General features: G+C 49.6%; 1 protein-coding gene across 3 annotated transcripts in view; it reads left to right on the top strand.

The window, feature by feature from the left end:
• Positions 1-7868: 7868 nt before the first annotated feature.
• The window catches only part of PRR5 (proline rich 5), a 161199-nt gene continuing 151150 nt past the window's right edge, over positions 7869-17917 (top strand). For all 3 annotated transcript variants that reach the window (XM_088478309.1, XM_088478306.1, XM_088478304.1), the window contains exon 1: positions 7869-8061. The gene's annotated coding sequence lies outside the window, so the exon portion shown is untranslated. The remainder of the gene's footprint in view (positions 8062-17917) is intronic.

The following is a 17917-nucleotide window of genomic DNA, read 5'->3' as shown; positions in this document are numbered from 1 at the left end:
GCGCTCGCAAGTGGGTCGATGGTGCCCAAGTGCGCATGCGCATGACGGAGGCGGCTCCGTCGTGCACATGCGCAAGACCTGAATAAAGACGGCCAAGCCGTCGTTAAGGGTCTCACACCAAAGGGGGCGTGCTGTCGATGGTGAGTGACAGCACGCCCCTTTTGGTGGGCGTGCTGGGGGCGTGGCTGCCCAGACGGAGGCGTTCCCATGGGAATGCCTACCGTCTGGGTCCGGCCCCACTGACATCACTTGTGATGTCAGTGGGAGTGCTTTTGGCTCTGATAGAGCCAAAAGCACTCCTGGGCTTGCGGCAGCGAGACCCTACCGCAGGGTCTCGTCGCAAGCCCGATGGTCGCAATGGTCTTGACCATCTCGACCATCATTTTGGCCGCTCGCTATAGCTGTGGGTGGTCACCCACAGGTATGCGAGCAGCCAGGAGGCCGCTCCAAAAAGGAGCAGGAGGGCACTGATTCAGAGCGAGCGTTCTGTCAGAGCGTCCGGCTCTGAATCAGGGCCTCTGGGCCTGATTCAGAGCCGGATGCTCTGACCAGAGCGCTCGCTCTGAATCAGGGCCCTCCTACCTAAAATTGGAGCGGCCTCCTGGCTGCTCGCATAGCTGTGGGTGACCACCCACAGCTTATGCGAGTGGCCAAAAAGATGGTCGCGATGGTCAAGACCATCGCGACCATCGGGCTTGCGACGAGACCCTGCGGTAGGGTCTCGCTGCCGCAAGCCCAGGAGTGCTTTTGGCTCTATCAGAGCCAAAAGCACTCCCACTGACATCACAAGTGATGTCAGTGGGGCCGGACCCAGACGGTAGGCGGTCCCATGGGAACGCCTCCATCTGGGCAGCAACGCCCCCGGCACGCCCACCAAAGGGGGCGTGCTGTCACTCACCATCGACAGCACGCCCCCTTTGGTGCGAGACCCATAGTGACAGCTTGGCTGTCGCTATGCGGGTCTCGCGCATGTGCACGACGAAGCTCCCTCCGTCGTGCGCATGCGCACTAGGGCACCATCGACCCGCTTGCGAGCGCTCAGCGCTCGCGAGCGGGTCTGAATCAGGCCCTCTGTCCCCAGCCCCCACTCAACACACTCTGTGGGCTGGGAGGGTCCAGGGAGGCTGCTGCTGATGATGTGCTTGTCGTCGCTGCGCTGCTACACAGCTCCCAGCGATAGTGGGCAGGTAAAAAGTGTTACAGAGAGTGGGGGAGGAGAGATCTCACTGATTGTTTGCACCCCCTCTGAATCTGGAGAATGCAAGTAAAGAATTTTTTCGGATTTGTTTTTGGAAAGAGGCGTGGCCGCCCCTCCCCCCTGATTTGGCTGTGTTCCCCAGTAACAGAGCCCGCCCTCGCTCTCGATGGCTATGGGTACTGGCCTGACTCTCCCAAGGGGTCAGTGTCAGCTCCACACCGCTCCCTGCACCTCCCATGCACCTACTGTTCCTTATTCCAGCCCGCTCACCAGCTGCTACAGGTATCAACAGGGGCGTTTCTAGAGAGGAGGGGGCCCGTGTGCAGTCTCGGACACTGGCCCCCCCCTCTCTGTCTGGCGCCCGGCAGCGCACTAAGCTGTGCACGGCCAGCGCCGGAGTAGAGTGTGCCCAGAGTCTATAATGAATGCACAGGTCACCGGGAACCCTGTACTGCGCATGTGCAAACGATGGGAAAATGGCTGCCATGGCCATGTTCCAGTCGTTTTACAGCGCTGGACCCTCGCGCCGATGTGGGACTCCGGAGAGGTAAGTAGGTGCAGGGTGTTCGGTGCGGGGCCTCTGTGGACCCAGGGGCCCGTGTTCCCCGCATCCATTATAGATACGCCCCTGGGTATCAACTGCCCTGTCTCCAGTCCCAGCTCCTCAGTGGTAGTGCTCCGGCAGCCACATGCACAGGGAACAGTCCGCCTCCTGGCTCCGTTCTCTCTCAAGAACATTTTTAGGTGCCTAACCAGACCCTTTCTGTTATAGGCTCTTCTCCTCAGTTTGCCGCCAGATCTGACTGTAATCTCTCCACTCCTGATTGCCTTACTCAGCTGCAAGTCTTTCCCAGATGGAGCTGATGGCCCAGTCTGGTTGCTAAGCGACAGCCATCTTGGTAAAATCTCCACACAGTAAATCTCCATTTTGGGGGGGGCTTGCGTATAGCTCCTGTGACCCCCTGTCCCAACAGGAGGACAAGGGTGCTACAGTTATATAGTCACCTTTTTTTTAAAGATTGGATTGGTAAACTATTAATGATTTTTATTAGTTGTTTTTTTAAATGTGGGTGCTATTAGAGTAATGTGGTGCCCAATGTTTAAAGGATAACTCCATCTTTCGCCATAGAGAAGTGTGCCTTTACACAAAATGTGTATGTCTTGGGCAAATCATGGATGTAGCCTAAGCTGTCTCACTTTACAAATTGGCAATATCATGGCAGCCATGACCACACATCTTCATTTTCTGCCTCAAATGTGAACCAATGGGTTTTGTTAACCCCTTGGATAACTTTTTTTCCAAATTGTGTGTGGCTTCTCTACACCCTAAGTCAGGGGTGGGGAACCTTTTTTCTGCCGAGGGCCATTTTTATATACATAACATTATTTGAGGGCCGGTGCAGGCCACGCCACCTCCGCATGACGTCACACGGGGGCGGGGGCACAATCGCCAGATTACAGCAATGCTCCAAGGCGCTGTAAGGGCAGCGGTGTGACCGTCTGAAGGACGCTCCAGGCTGCACTGCTGCATAGATTCTGGCTGCAGTGTGACATTCTAGGCACCCAGCTAGCCAGATGAGGCTAGCAGAAAAAAGCTCAGAGGGCCAGACCGAATGATTCTGCGGGCCTTATACGGCCTTCGGGCCTGAGGTTCCCCATCCCTGCCCTAAGTGAACCACGCTTAATTTAGCTCACTCATTTTGGCCTTCAGTTTATTGGAGATCAATATGTCTGAACTGACCTGTTTTTTGGTTCTCCTCTATGAACCGAGGAAACCTGTGTAGTTTGTATAAAGCATATTAGTTGGTATAATGTAAAGCTGCACCTTTGTTGCCATCTCTCTGAGTCACGTGACCACTTCCGTGACGACCTCCTGAGAGTCGCTGAAAGAGGAAGTGTAATGGCGTCATCACCACAGGGTTTTTACCACACGATAGTTACTAGGTCAAATCACACGTTCAAGTGTCAGCGGAAAAGTTTGCAGGACACTGCTGATATCGGTTAACTTTATCATATACTGGGGTCTATGGGCCAGATTCAGCATGGATCGCAACTGCTAAAGCGTACGCAGTCGGTCGATTGTTGCGTACTGCGCATGCGTATACATTGCAGTGCGCAAATGCCTCACTGCGATCGGGACTGCGATTGCAGTGAGTACGCAAACCCATCGCAGAGTGATCAACAGGAAGCCGAAGGAGATCTTGGCCTCTTTGCTCCCCCCCCCCCAACGGCGGCGACACGCCTCAGTTTCAGGAAAGAGAGGCCATCGCCGCTCCCTTCCCGCCCACAAATGGCAGCAGACTGTCAATCACTGAGAGGGGGATCGCATACCCTCTCTGCACATCTGCAGAACAGGTCATGCGTCTGCGCAGATTCCTGAACATCGGGAATCTGCGTTCAACAGTGCGCTAGCTGAATCAGGCCCTGTGGCCCTCAATCTGAAATACAGCTAACTTGTAATTTGCTCTTTTCAGGAGATGTATCCAAACTTGGAGAGCAATAAAGTGGAGAGAGTTAAAATGCCAACCAATTAGCTTCTGTCATTTATCAAACACATAACAGCCTATAAAATGGCAGGTAGAAGCTGATTGGTGGGTATTTTATCTCTCTCCAAAGTTTGATACATTTCTCTCTCTTTCTTTCACAACACAAGTTACAATGTTACCATTTAACTCTGGATGGTAACAATACAGTAACAATTAACAAATATTAAGAGTATCAGTAAATTATTGACAGCGGCTCCAGCTGTTTGCTTGACAAATATAAAATCCTGTTGTCTTCCTAACTTCATATAATTACGTTGTTGGTAAACCAGTGTACTGTAGACACTTTTGAATGGGCTCAACTTGAAAATCAGGACACATGAGGTCATATCTTTGACCCTAGCAAACCACAGCCTGATCTACACACAGAGGGCCTGATTCAGACCCAGTCGCAAGCGCTGTGTGCTAGCAACCCGGGACGATGGTGGGCCAGTGCGCACGCCACGCGTGCGCGAGCTCCGGAGCGAGCTACAAAAGGGGCGGCTGTCGATGTTGATTGACAGCTCAACCCCTTTTGCGGGCGTGGCTGGGGGGTAGCTTCACAAACGGAGGCGTTCCCAAGCGAACGCCTGCCGTTTGTGGGCGGCCTCACTGACATCACCAGTGATGTCAGTGAGAGAGCTTCTGGCTCTGTTAGAGCCGTAAGCTCTCTGGGTCTTGCGGCCACGAGACCCTACCACAAGGGTCTCGTCGCAAGCCCGGTGGTCGCGATGGTCTTGACCATCGCGACCATCATCATGGCCACTAGCATAAGCTGTGGGTGGTAACCCACAGCTATGCGAGCGGCCAAGAGGCCGCAACTTAAAAGCCAAGCGCCCGCCCGGATTCAGAGCGAGCGCTCGCTTTTTGCGAGCGCCTCTGAATCAGGCCCACAGTCTGATTCCCAGATTTACGCTAATGTCATCGCAGCGGCGATCTCTTACGGACCGCAATAGCAAAATATGCTAATGTCTTCCAAAAGCTTACCCGAGCATAGGAACACCCACTGCTGCCTTCTCATATCTGTCCGACGATGGGTAACAGCATGAACATCGGTAACATCGATGCAGATCGGGCAGTCCTGCAGCTTCTGAGTGAAGTCTGACCAGCCCCAAACACTGCGTCTCTCCTGACACGCAGCGAGCTCTAATTTATACACGCCCATGTAAACATTCCAAAACGCCTGTGTTTTCCCAAACGCCGACAACCTGTCACTCACTTTGCGAGTGAATCCTATGTGCGAGCTTAATCGGAATACAATCGCTGGTCCGTGCGCAGTGCAGAATTCGCGCATGCGCAATGGCTAACAATCGCTCAATCCGTGTAAATATCAGCATTGCGTACATCTTGGAATCAGGCCTATACACAATCATTTCTGACTATCTGCAATGGGGGTATAGTGTGGAAGGTCATATTAGGTTGCATCGAAAACCATGAGATGAGAACCAAGGACATTATTGGTTAATATCTGACTATTAAGCATTCCTGGGATAGAGAAAGAAGCAAGGAAAACATGATATCCTTACAAACTGGGTTTTGATCAGGAAAGCTTTTCATGTTATTATCTCTGACATCAGACACTTTATACAATTGTCTGTGCCTATAATATACTGCTGAAATTCTAACCTATGTAACTAGCACGGTACATTATGTTAAATAGCATGCTGCCAATGAGTGAATGGTATTGTCAATAAAACCCTTTCTCTGAAGTAGTATCGCATAGCCATACTTGCCGACTTTTAGTTGCTCCTAAAGGAGATGCAGCTGACCATTTGAGGGGCGGGACAGGGCTCTTCGCGCCATTAGGCCCCGCCCCCACAGCAGCAAAAGGCAGTGGCTAACATTATGCAAATGTCATCATTCTAGTCCCATCCACTCCTCATTCCTGGTATTATCTCCATCAACCAAACTTGCCGACATTCTGGCTGTCCCCTCCGGGGGTCGTGGTGCCTCATAAGGGGGGCGTGGCAGGAAATTGACATGGCATTGAGGGCAGATTTTTTTTGCCTTGTGCCAGTCCCGCCACCTCGAACATGTGATGCCACGTCAAGGGAGTGGGGCCCTAGCAGCAGGATGAAGAGCACTGCATGGAACATTTTAAGAACGCTCTGAGCAGCTCTACAAGCTGCATGGTGCTGTTCTAGGCTGCAAGCCAGATGCAGGTGCTGTGGGGCAATGATGGAGTTTCTAGAGAGAGGGGGGCCGTGTGCAGTCTCCGACATGGGCCTCCTCCTCTCTGTCCGGCGGCTGGCAGCGCAATGAGCTGTGTGTGCGGCCAGCGCCGGCGGCCATTTTCCAGTCGTCTTTACAGCGCCGGACACCCGCTCCGACTTGGGACTCCGGGGAGGTAAGTAATACTATGGGTGCAGGGTGTGTGCCCCGCACACCCCGCACCCATTATAGATACGCCCCTGGTACCGCTCTCCAATGGCAAGGCCTAGTCACGGCCTTGCCATTGGAAGGGCAGAATCGAATTGCTGGAGCCTTTACTCCATCTGATAACGCCTTTTGATCACATGTGACTATTGTTATCTAAACTAATCCATGGTTTAAACCATCGATGGCACAGGGCAAAGTAAGCTTGTGCATGCGTAAGAGAACTGACGCCAAGTCAGTGTTTCACCCTGTCGCGTTTTACATAACGGGAGAATGCCCAACAACAAAAAAAATAATGCAATGGTGGCAACCATCACAATCCTGGCATCACAAGGCTAAAGCTCCACCATCGGATTGGAAACATCAACGGTTGTGAACCATCGGTTTCTGATGACCATCCGTAATAAAATCTAAGAAAGTATGACTAGTACCCGTTCAGGGTACTAGTCATACATAGTAAAAGGTTAACGGCAAAGTGCCTTACCATCTGATGCCCAGCATTTTGCAACTCCTCGGGCACCCCTAGGAAAAGCTAAATTAAAGAAGAAATTGGAGCCTAGTTGTTAGTGCAGATTTAAATGATTATGATTTTATGTACAGTGTATACTAACCAGAGCTGTAACTAGACTTTTTGGTGCCCTGTGCCAGAAAGAGCTTTGGCGCAACCCTCATTTTTCAAAGGGACATAATGCACCCAAAAAAGGGCCATGGCCTCATGGGGAAGGGCCAGGGAAGAGATAGGGGAGGCCAGGAGATGAAATAAGAGGAAGCTACAAGCAAGAATGATAATAAACAGAAATTTTACAGGCCCAAACAGCGCCACATTACCTGTGGTGCCCTGTGCCATGGCACCGGCCGCACTACCCTAGCTACGGCCCTGATACTAACTCTGCAGAAAAGTATAATCAGATAATTTACACAGGCATACCAGGTCCTGCCCCTGGAAAGCTTAGGGGTAAATTTACTAAAGTGAGCGGGTTTAGAAGTGAGTTTTAGAAATGGAGATGTTGCCCATAGCAACCAATCAGATTCTACTTAACATTTAACTAGCACCTTCTAGAAGATAATAGCTAGAATCTGATTGGTTGCTATGGGCAACATCACTTCTAAATCTCACTTCTAAAAACTCTCACTTTAGTAAATTTACCCCTTACAATCTAATTTAAGGATCACAAACCAGGTCAAATTTATTCTCGAAATATCAATCGCTTATGAATATATTTTTGGGGGGCTGCGGTAGGAAGCTGGGGCACCTGGAGGAAACCACAGGAGCAAGGTCCATGCAAAGAGGACTGTATGCAGGAAGCCTCTTCGTTGCAAGACAGGCATACCATAAGGCACAGACAAGACTGCATCAGTATGCCAGCCCTTGTTCTATAGCAACAAATACATGTACTGTATGCATTACACTGAAGTTTTAATGCATGTTGATGATGCAAATATTATAGTTTGCAAAACATAAATATCCTGCAGCTCCTGTCCTGGTGACTGCAAGACACTGTATCATGCATGAGGAACATAAGATGCAGCAAGCCACCACTGTGAGGCAGAATTCCCAGATCACTGTATTATTATGATGTGTTGTTTATTTAACAAGTGCCCCAGATGCTGCTGTCCCAGTGCCCATAGGCTGAGCCGATCTCGCCTGTGTGCTGTGCTGAGTGGTACTGTCTGAGCATATCACAAGGAGGGAGGGGAGTCAACCACTGGCCTGGGAGGAGGCAGGGGGAAGGGAGTAACCCACTCACAGCTATAGAGGAGGATGGCAGCGGCGATGCCGATCTGAGTGAGACAGCTCTCCACCAGCACAGGGGCTGACTGTCCTGCCTGACACACGTGGGTCTCTATGTGTGCCTACCCCCATCTCCCAGTGGATCCTTCTGACAGATCCCAGAGATCTCCAGCTCCTCTAGCCTGGGATAAACTGCCCGTCTGTGCATGCCAGAGACGAGCCTGCTGAGACAGGTGAGTGCCCCTCATCCCATGTCACTTGCTGGGGATCCCTCCTGTTAAAATCACCTGTCATTCTGCAAAGGCTGCTGCATCCTTGTCTCCCTCCAGCACTGAAGAGGTTAATTGCAATCTAGTCCCCAAGGCTGGGTGTCTTCCATAGATACAGGGGTTTTCCTGTGCCCCCCACCCTTGGCTTGTGCACAGGGCTGTTATTTACAGCCAATTTCACTACACACCATCCCTGACATCGCCTAAGGAGAGTCTGGAGCAGGGAATGAGGAGGTGTTTGTAATTCCTGTCATTGCTGTGTGTTACACATACATCACCAGCCCAAATATTGCTTAATGCAGATTATTCCTGTCTACATAAATAAGAGGGGTTGTCATGTACACTCTGTGGCATCTGTGTTTTTTTTTTGCCTGCTGTTATCTGGATGGTATCCTGGTATAAATGTTATAGATATCACTTAGGTTACTATACTGTACAAATGCCACAGTTTATATCCTAATAAGTAACAAATCAATTTTTGGCAAATCCCTATGTCATTATTGTCATTAAAGCCATTCCCTGCATTTACAGCAGACAAACAAATGAGTGATGTACCCTATAGACCCTCCCACACACACACCGTCCCCCCAAAACAGCACATTTTGGAGTCTGTTCCACCGGTCTGTCTGGCTATTCCCAGGTAGCCGAAACTGCTGCAGAACTGCTTGGAAAAGCACTTCATACTCTGTCTGGAGATCTAGGTTCTAAATTATACAAGGCCAGACTTCAAAGGAGTTCTGCAGCAGCCATATATTTTGGGTGGGGGCGCAGGTGTCATTGATGGACAGGTGAGCCCGCTTTACAGAGCTCATTGCACCTTACCACCCCCAGGGCACCACTTACGTTATATGTTCTGGAAAAGACAAGAGCTGAAAGTTTATTCTAACAGGGGCTGCATGAAGAATCTGCTGTTTAGTGCAACCGTGCACAGTGTATTTTTTCTCTCTCGCTACCAGGCGGGGTAAAATGGTGTAAAATTAGATGCTGCGTCGTATTGTGGTGAAAATATGAGGCAGTTTGGTTTTGCAATTTGTCACCATCCTGTCATTATGTGAGGAAGCACTCAGCTGGTGTCTTTGCAGATATTAGAGGATTTATGAGATCCGATGGTATATTTGTAGTGTTCTAGCTATTGTTGTGGAGCTTCCTGCTGCTCTTTTAGGAAATGTCGGGCAATATTTACTAAGCAGCGGTTTGATGGCGGGTTCTAAACCCCGGGGGTTTGGTGGCGGTTTTTGCGGCAGTTTCTAAAGGACAGCCCTGTTCTATTCTATTCTAAAATGTGTTTTAACGGCGGTTTTCCAGCGGTTTTGGCCTTAGTAAATCTGCGGGTAGCAAAACCGTCGCCAAACCGCCACCAAACTGCTTGGGTTTAGAAGCTGCTGCTTAGTAAATTTTGCCCGTCCTATTAATTTATGGTGACTTCCGCTAAAATGCTCTGTCAAAGTGGTACTCTCAGAACTTTCCGTATATCACTATAGCCTGTCATGTAGATTACATGGTGGAAATTGAACACCAAATTTACATTGGGATTCCTTTTCTTAGGAGTGACCCTGTCTGTTAACATTTAAGTTAACTTTTGTTCAAATGAGCTCCTCAAAAACATTTTGTGTTTCCATAAATTTGTAAAAAGACACAACCACTCAAATAGCCTGGGAGTTGCCGGGCAGCGACGAGATTTTGACCATGTAGCCTTAGGATTTAAATTATTTTTATTATTTTAATAAAAGGCAAAAACTACCTTAAAAAATATTGGGCCTGATTCAGAGCCACTCGTAAGCGGCAGCTCGTTCGCTCCGAGCGATGTTTGCCCAACTGCGCATGCGTATGGATCGTTATACGCATGCGCGAACCAGTCAGTGTGGTCTAAATTCATGTGCTCGCAAAATAGCGAATGCCTGCTAATTTGAGTGACAGAATGAGGCGTATGTGGGTGGTAACAGGGGAAGGTGCTTGAAAACGGGGAGTGGAGATCCGATCGCAGGCGTGCTTAAAGGTCAAAACGGGCGTTTTATTGGTGTGCATATTTAAAACAGCAGCGTCATTGACCACATCACTGGGTTTTTTTTAAGCCAGAACTGCTCGCAAAATTGTGGTAGCAAAAACCAAACACAAGAATAGCGAGCAGTTCATACCCTGTTCGATGTACTCGATTAATCTAATAAATAGCGGACATGACGTAGGATGCGAGTGGCCAGGGGGCGTAGTTTCCCAAAAAACGACCGCAAGTTTTGTACGCTCATTCAGACCTAGGGGCGTGAACAGACCGCAAACAGCGAACGGTTCATTTGAATAGCCACCCCTATTTTCAGGACGAGCGAGCGCTAATTGCGTCCGGCTCTGAATCAGGCCCATTGTTTTTATTGCTACATCACCAAAATCTTGCAGCTGCCTGCAAGTCGTGATTGAGTCGTGAAGCTGTCGATCTGTGTGCTGAACCAACATTCAGCCTTTCTATTCACTAGGAACTGAGTGAGGCATGAGGCACAAGGCTAACAATGCTAATAAGTTGGGGGTTAAACCAGTCTTCAGCCTACTCACTAAAACTTGTAACATGACTGAGGCATGAGGTACAAAGTGCTTTATGCCTTACTGGCAACATCGGTTTTGAGCAAATGTATTTAGCATGAAGATTGGTACAATGAATAAAATACTTGAATACTTCAAAGAGCAATGTGGGGTAAGATGTGAAGAACGATCAACCGATATAACGATTTAGGAAACAATGTGCACCAACAATATCCTGGCATATACACTTACCAATCGGCCGCACGATATGTCTGTTTAGAAGTACCCATTTAAATATGCCCGCCCTGTTGGGATGACGTTTTTAAAGGTTCCTGCGTTCAACATATTGTGCGGCCGTTTAGTCGTCCGTACACACAACAATATTGCACGTCATGTCTGTGGGACATATCGCACCTGTAGTGCAGCATGGCCGATGCGCAATATCGGTGAAGGGCGTCATTCAAATATGTATTGGGTTTACACACTTGCAGATGTCCGGCCCGATATATCGTTCATCAGCTGTACGGCCGATATATCGTCTAGTGTGTACCCAGCATAAGACTGCGGCTATGTCCTAAACATCGTGGACAACTACACTGCACTGATAAATACTGCTTATTGCCAAATGAACGTCAATAGCAGACATCTACTACAAATAGATTGTAAGCTCTTTGTGGCATGGAATGCATTTGGGGCTTATTCCTTGTAAAGATAAAAGGATTTTTTGTAAAATTAATGTACATTTGTCAACAAAACGCACAGAAAAATTATTCACAGTAATCCGGGCATCCCAGTGCCCATTGGGCCCTAGGCAGGAGCTTGCCTAGTGGGTAAGTGGGCTCTGGGCTGCCGCAAGATTCCATTGTACTTTGCCATAGAAAAAAAAAGATTATTCATCTTAGAAAAATCTGGGGCCCCCCATGCTAGGCCCCATGTTCCCTCAGATTGCATCACCTTTCCCTAATTTTATGTGGGAGTAAAATAAACTAAAAACTAGACATTTTTCTCTAACTATCCCATTAATCATCAACGTACTGGAACCAGTTTATTTTTTCAAGAGACAATAAATGGTTTCGAGTCATTGCAGAATTGTTTTTACATTGTTGAATAAACATCACGTTGTGCATTTAGTAATGTATGTAGCAGCACGTGGAGTTTTTCTGTAAAACTCATGTATAAAACGTCTCACATGGTGACCCATAACTAGCAATTATAACCGCAACAAGTCAGGGACTATGACAAGTATTTTAGTAATGGTAGAAAAAAAAAAGTTGATAGGCCTATATGAAATTAAAATAATTTTCATGAGTGCCAAATGAAGTTCTATGAGAATCGCGGCTGTCCATGTGTTACGTGTGAGTCTTATCGGTGCAACAGTCTATGTGAGTACTATTATCCATGTGTTACGTGTGAGTCTTATCGGTGCAACAGTCTATGTGAGTACTATTATCCATGTGTTACGTGTGAGTCTTATCGGTGCAACAGTCCATGTGAGTACTATTATCCATGTGTTACGTGTGAGTCTTATCGGTGCAACAGTCTATGTCAGTACTATTATCCATGTGCTACGTGTGAGTCTTATCGGTGCAACAGTCTATGTGAATAACACCGTGCGCATGTAGAGTTAAGCAAAGTACAGATCATCCAATAAGAGTCTTCCTTAGCGGTGTGGGGATTTTCGGGTTTAAGAGTCCTGCGCATGCGCAAGCTTTCTGGGGTTTGGTGCATATGGGAAATGCAGCCAAACATCCGAAAACAGCATTTTTGGCGTTGATGCATCCTGCACTTGGAGAGAGATAAAATGCACGGAGATAAAGTACTAACCAATCTGCTCCTGCTATTTTTCAAAAGCTGCCTGTAAAGTGACAGGTGCACTCACTAAAGGGGTTATGTCATCCTTTCAGTATTAACAATGTGCACCCAGCACGATCTCGTTAGTGACGGGACCAGCAGGGGTCCCCGCATCGGCAAGGGCATACACGCTGCTGTCAGGAGCGACGCCGCGACGGCGGTGGTCTGCCGCATTCGGCATCATGGCCCCCCCGCCAACGATGTCGCCCGTCAGACCTTCATACAGGGAGCGCGCATCATCAGTGTCATTGAGGGTACACACCAGACGATGTTGCCGACGTGTCGTCCGATCCGGCCAAACATATCGTCAAGTCAGTGTGTACCGCCCATTATTTCCACCAGAAGGCAGCATCAAATATGTAAAGGAAAGAAAAAACGATTGTTACTAACTTGATACTATGGGCCTGATTCAGAGCCGTTCGCTATTTGTGGTCGTTCGTTCAAAAACAAGGGGTGGCTATTCAAATGATCCGTTCGCAAATTGCAGTCTGTTCCCACCTCTAAGTCTGAACGAGCGAGCAAAACATACGCTCGTTTATTTGATAAAAACGCCCCCTGGCCGCACGCACCATACGTCATGTCCGCTATTTATTAGATTAATCGAGTACATCGTACAGCGTATGAACTGCTCGCTATTCTTGTGGTTGGTGTTTTCAACCGCTATTTTGCGAGCAGTTCTGAGTTAAAAAAAACCAAGTGACGTGGTCAATGACGCTGCTGTATTAATTATGCACTCCCTTAAAACGCCCGTTTTGACCTTTAAGCACGCCTGCGTTCGGATCTCCACTCCCCGTTTTCAAGCACCTTCCCCTGTTACCACCCACATACGCCTCATTCTGTCACTCAAAATAGCAGGCCCTCGCTATATTGCGTACCACCGATTTTCGGCCGCACTGACTGGTTCGCGCATGCGTACTAAAAACCGTACGCATGCGCAGATGTGCGAACATCGCTCGGAACGAGCGTACTGCCGCTAGCGAGTGGCTCTGAATGAGGGCCTATGTGAAGAAGAAACAAACCAAACCGATAACATAGGGCCTGATTCAGAGCCGGACGCAATTAGCGCTCGCTCGTCCAGAAAATAGGGGTGGCTATTCAAATCAACCGTTCGCTCTTTGCGGTCTGTTCACGCCTCTAGGTCTGAACGAGCGAACCAAACTTGCGGTCGTTTTTTGAAAAAATACGCCCCCTGGCCGCTCGCATCCTACGTCATGTCCGCTATTTATTAGATTAATCGAGTACATCGACCAGGGTATGAACTGCTCGCTATTCTTGGGGTTGGTTTTTGCTACCACAATTTTGCGAGCAGTTCTGACTATAAAATAACCCAGTGACGTGGTCAATGACGCTGCTGTTTTAATTATGCACACCCATAAAACGCCCGTTTTGACCTTTAAGCACGCCTGCGTTCGGATCTCCACCGTTTTCAAGCACCTTCCCCCGTTACCACCCACATACGCCTCTTTCTGTCACTCAAATTATCAGGCATTCGCTATTTTGCGAGCACATGAATTTAGACCACACTGACTGGTTCGCGCATGCGTATAATGATCCCTACGCATGCGCAGTTGGGCAAACATCGCTCTGAGCGAACGAGCGGCCGCTTACAAGCGGCTCTGAATCAGGCCCATAGTTCCCTTTTTATAGTGAGAAAAATTGCCTGGCTTGCAAAAGAAAGAAACATTGAAAAGGAGCATTAAAACAGAACCGATTTGTACTACGCTGCTCACAAACCAGAGCACAGAGATGAAGTGAAAAGCTGAGAGTCACAAAGACGGGCCTTTGCTTCCACGCTCAGGCTGCCTGTTGGAATTTAGAGATAGAAAACCTGTTGTGATGTAAGGAGCCAATCCGATAGGCGCCCTGGGTCTCATTCAGACCCGCTCGCGAGCGCAGGACGCTTGCAAGCGGGTCGATGGTCCCCGAATGCGCATGTGCACGAAGGAGGCTGCTCCGTCGTGCGCATGCGCGAGACCCGGCGAGCGACGGGGTAGCCGTCGCTCGGGATCTCGCACCAAAGGGGGCGTGCTGTCGATGGTGAGTGACAGCACGCCCCCTTTGGTGGGCGTGCCGGGGGCGTGGCTGCCAGACGGAGGCGTTCCCATGGGAATGCCTACCGTCTGGGTCCGGCCCCACTGATAGAGCCAAAATCACTCCAGGGCTTGCGGCAGCGAGACCCTACTGCAGGGTCTCGTCGCAAGCCCGATGGTCGCGATGGTCTTGACCATCACGCCATCATCATGGATGCTCGCATAAGCTGTGGATGGTAACCCACAGCTATGCGAGCGTCCAAGAGGCCGCTCCATTTTTAGGTAGGAGGGCCCTGATTCAGAGCGAGCGCTCTGGTCAGAGCGTCCGGCTCTGAATCAGGCCCTGAGTCAGCTCAGGTAATCTATAGCAACAGTTTTATTAGCACTAGACAAATTAGAACTCACATACTCTGAGTCATCAGTTAATGACTGTGTTATATATCATTCTGTGCATCTGGTATTTGATCAGGTAAAGAAAAAAAAACCTTAGGGCCTGATTCAGAGCCGCTCGCACTGTGCGTTCGCAAGCGGCCCAATGTTCTGCATACGCGCATGCGCACGCTTCGTTCTGCGCGTGCGCAAACTGCACACTGCGATCGCAACCCTCTCGCTTGCCCAGCAAAGGCAGCCCAAGGTAATGAGTGACAGGAGAGGCCGTTTGTGGGTGATAACAGGGGCAGGACACTATTAACGGGGGTTGGAGATGCGAACGCAGGCGTGCCTGAGTGTTTCAACGTTGTTTTATATATATATATGTAATGAAGGGCCTGATTTAGATCTGCATGCAATGTCGATATTTACGCAGATTGAGCGATTGTTGCGTGAATGCCACACCGTGCACGCGCCGCCATTGTATTCCAATCATGAACACAAAGAGGAATCACTCGCAAAGTGAGTGACAGGTAGTCAGCTTTTGGGGGAGGTAACGGGGGGGTTAGAAAAACGCAGGCACGTCGGGCCATTTAAACACTGCTTTCTGGAAGTGCATATATTAGCCTCTGCGTTCTTGCTCGCAGCTGGAGACCCGCTGTGTCTGCGACAGCTTAGACTGCGTTTCATGTTTCCGGTTTTGCGCATGAGCGGCGGATGTGAGATGCTTTCAGTGGGTGTCTCTAAGCCCTGGACGGCAGGAGAGTCATTAGCATATTTTCGCAATTGCGATTCTGATTAATCGCAGCTGAGATGGCAATTGCGTGTGGATCTGAATCAGGCCCACGGTGTATATTTGCTGTTCTAATTGTATAAATCATGACAAAATTGCCCAAGCCCCTAATTTGCCTACTACATCCCAGGTCAGACTGCTGCCAGCCATTTACCAATAGCCACACATGTGCGTAAATACACAACCGGACTGTTGGAGCGGATGGCGGGGAGGGAGTCGGTATAAGATACAGTGTCACAGCTAAGAAATCAGGCAGATTATTTGGGGCTGATGCTCGGTGACTGGTGAGCAATGTGCCGGTTTGCATGGCGTATCTTGCTCCAGTTTGATCTGCAAATGTGAGGGGAATGGAGCAGTGTAATGTAGGGCAAGTACCGCAGCGGCACATGCAGACCTGCAGAAACACGTATATATGCGCCTGTTACAAGTCATATCCTGTGCACCTGCTATAGGGTCGGTGTAAATACACACTGATGATGATGGTGTAAAACAGGCGCATATGCTGTCGGCTCTATATGTGTGCGCAATTACGCTATTTTTGCAATTTTTGACTGTAGGCCTGTTTGCAGAGTCTTTTTGCGCAGTGCATGCTCCGGAGCTGTGCATACACATTTCGATCGCATTTTCACGTATGACCAAAAATGCATAACTGGCCATTCCCAAAGTTCAGTGATCACGCGAGAATCTTATGCACCGAATCCTCACCTATTTACATCTCTGTCCTTATCTCCCTTCACCCTCCCACTTGCCCACTGCGCTCTACTGCTTACCGCCTCTCCTCCCAACTGATTACTTCCTCCCACCAGGGGCGTATCTACCCAATGGCCAGGATGGCACTCGCAGGGGGTGCCAGCCAAAGGGGGGCGCCGTTCGGCAGTGCCACCAGCAGCCAATGGGTGGACTACCCCTAAGTGTTGGGCAGATCGCAGTGAGATCGGTCTGCGCTACACAGTTTACAAACACACAGCCGCCAGCCAGTGAGAGTCAGACTCGGATCCCTAGATACACCCCTGCCTCCTACTCCCTCCTCCAAAATTTCGCCCGTGCTGCTCCTTTTCTCTGGAACTCTCTCCCTCCCCCAGTCAGACTCTCCACCTCTCTATAAAGCTTCAAATGAGTTCTCAAGACGCACTACTTCATCAAAGCCTCCCAGCTCTCATCCTAACCCACTGCTCTATGCTCCTTGCTCACTGTCTCTCCCCTCTGTGCCTGTCCACCCCTCCCCTTTAGAGTGTAAGCTTTCACGAGCAAGGTCATATGCTTTTCCTTCCCTTACTCAACAGAACCAAATCTTTAGAGAGCATTCTAGTACCTTCTATACAATGTAAAGAGAATTCTTGAGGCCACTGGGTCTCATTCAGACCCGCTCGCGAACGCTGTACGCTCGCAAGAGGGTCGATGTTACCCAAATGCGCATGCGCATGACGGAGACTGCTCCGTCGTGCGCATGCGCGAGACCCAGCGAGCGACGGGGAAGCCATCGCTCGGGTCTCGCACCAAAGGGGGCGTGCTGTCGATGGTGATTGACAGCACGCCCCCTTTGGTGGGCGTGGCGGGGGCGTGGCTGCCCAGACGGAGGCGTTCCCATGGGAACGCCTACTGTCTGGGTCCGGCCCCACTGACATCACTAGTGATGTCAGTGGGAGTGATTTTGGCTCTGATAGAGCCAAAAGCACTCCGGGCTTGCGGCAGACGAGACCCTACCGCAAGGGTCTCTGTCGCAAGCCTGATGGTCGCGATGGTCTTGACCATCGCGACCATCTTTTTGGCCGCTCGCATAAGCTGTGGGTGGTCACCCACAGCTATGCGTGCGGCCAGAAGGCCGCACCAATTTTAGGTAGGATGGGCCAGATTCAGATTGCGTCCGGCTCTGAATCAGGCCCACTGTGCAATGCATAGAGCATTCTAGTGTCTGCTATATAATCCATAGTATATTTTAGTGCTTCTACAATGCAAAGAACATTATAGTGACCGTTGTTCAATGCAGAGAGCATTCTAGTAAAAATAGAGGGCCCGATTAATTACGGATTGCAACCGTGTACGCAGAACTGCCGATGGTGCGCAGGTGCACGTGTGCGAGTTAGCTTTGCGATCACACTGCGATCACCTGCGCAGATAAGAATCCATCGCAGAGTGAGTGACAGGCTGTGCGCGTTTGCGGGTGGTCACGAGGAGGGGGGTTACCCTTCTGAACGTCGTTGCATGGGCGTGCATAAATTAGCCACTGCGACGGCCTACGCAGCTTGAGTAGTCACTGCGTGCGACAAGG

Source organism: Taudactylus pleione, unplaced genomic scaffold (genome assembly GCF_031769625.1).
Source record: "Taudactylus pleione unplaced genomic scaffold, aTauple2 ptg000212l, whole genome shotgun sequence".
Lineage (NCBI taxonomy): Eukaryota > Metazoa > Chordata > Amphibia > Anura > Myobatrachidae > Taudactylus > Taudactylus pleione.
This window is presented reverse-complemented; position numbering and strand designations above follow the sequence as displayed.